The sequence below is a fragment of the Arachis ipaensis genome, chromosome B9 (genome assembly GCF_059453495.1).
Source record: "Arachis ipaensis isolate K30076 ecotype BB chromosome B9, ASM5945349v1, whole genome shotgun sequence".
NCBI classification, from domain to species: Eukaryota; Viridiplantae; Streptophyta; class Magnoliopsida; order Fabales; family Fabaceae; genus Arachis; species Arachis ipaensis.
Window position 1 is genome coordinate 90,891,160 of NC_142444.1, and position 1,832 is coordinate 90,892,991.

The 1,832-nt window shown below is 37.7% G+C and overlaps 1 non-coding gene across 1 annotated transcript; it reads left to right on the top strand.

Annotated features, from left to right (window-relative positions):
* Positions 1-1,432: 1,432 nt before the first annotated feature.
* Positions 1,433-1,540, top strand: LOC148545439 (small nucleolar RNA R71). The gene has a single exon (XR_015900583.1). It is a non-coding gene; the product is annotated as a small nucleolar RNA R71 (small nucleolar RNA).
* The last annotated feature ends 292 nt before the right edge of the window (positions 1,541-1,832 follow it).

Below are 1,832 nucleotides of genomic sequence, written 5' to 3' on the forward strand. Positions count from 1 at the left end.
TTATTCGGAGAGCTTTCCTTTTAGAATTTTCAGAATAGTTTTTCGGAGAGCTTTTGAACTTGAGTGAACTTTAATTTCTTGTTTTCATTGCTTTCATTTTCCATTTACATTTGTCTTGGATCTTGGATTGGAGAATTGAAGAAATTCTGTTTCAACCTCAATCTTGGATCTCTCTGTTTCTTTACTGTTAATTGAATTCCATTTCCGGTTCATTGTTCTTCATCTCTTTTCTTTGCAATTTACATTCCTTTGCAATTGTTCTTGTTGGATCTAGGAAGGCATTGAGATCTAGACTTGGTTTTCTAGTCTCTGGGTCCTGAGATCTAAATTTCCCATTTCAATTCCCTGTTTACTGCTTTCTATGTTCATTTACTTTTCTGCTTCATATCCGGTTCAATCCCAATTCCCTTTCCCTCTTCTGTTTGATGCAAATTTACTTTTCCTTGTTTAAATTCTGCAAATCCACATCCCAATCCCCTTTACATTTCAAGCAATTTATATTTCTTGTCATTTAAGATTCTGCAATTTACATTTCTTGCACTTTAAGTTTCTGCCATTTAATTTCTTGTTCTTTAAGTTTCAGCAATTTATTTCTTGTTCTCTTTACTTCAATGCAATTTAATTCTGCAAGTCACAAAACCATCAACCAAATCTTGATTCGCTTGACTAAATCAACCACTAAACTAAAATTGCTCAATCCTTCAATCCCTGTGGGATCGACCTCACTCCCGTGAGTTTTTATTACTTGATACGACCCGGTCCACTTGCCGGTTAATTTTGGGTGTTTTGGGAGAGATTTATATTTCCTCCAAAATATCTCATCAGTCTTGATTAGATCAGAGACAATGATTGCTAAGTCAGAGTGGCTCTGCTTAGAATTCTCTGTTTGTTGCTGAGAAGATGATGGAAAGGGCTTGTTATTGCTAAACCTGTTTCTTCCACCATTATTGTTGTTGAAACCTTGTTGAGGTCTCTGTTGATCCTTCCACGAGAGATTTGGATGATTTCTCCATGAGGTATTATAGGTGTTTCCATAGGGTTCTCCCATGTAATTCGCCTCTTCCATTGTAGGGTTCTCAGGATCATAAGCTTCTTCTTCAAAAGATGCTTCCTTAGTACTGCCTGTTGCTCTTTGCATTCCAGACAGACTTTGAGAGATCATATTGACTTGTTGAGTCAATATCTTGTTCTGAGCCAATATGGCATTCAGAGTATCAATCTTAAGAACTCATTTCTTCTGAGTTGTCCCATTATTCACAGGATTCCTTTCAGAGGTATACATGAATTGGTTATTTGCAACCATTTCAATGAGTTCTTGAGCTTCTGCAGGCGTCTTCTTCAGATGAAGAGATCCTCTAGCAGAGCTATCCAATGACATCTTGGATAGTTCAGACAGACCATCATAGAAGATTCCTATGATGCTCCATTCTGAAAGCATGTCAGAAGGGCACCTTCTGATCAATTGCTTATATCTTTCCCAAGCTTCATAGAGGGACTCACCATCCTTTTGTCTAAAGGTTTAGACTTCCACTTTAAGCTTACTCAATTTTTGAGGTGGAAAGAACTTTGCCAAGAAGGCATTGACTAGCTTTTCCCAAGAGTTCAGGCTTTCCTTAGGTTGTGAATCTAACCATGTTCTAGCTCTGTCTCTTACAGTAAAAGGAAAGAGCATAAGTCTGTAGACTTTAGGGTCAACCCCATTGGTCTTGACAGTGTCACAGATTTGCAAGAACTCAGCTAAGAACTGATGAGGATCTTCCAATGGAAGTCCATGAAACTTGCAATTCTGTTGCATTAGAGAAACTAATTGAGGCTTAAGCTCAAAGTTGTTT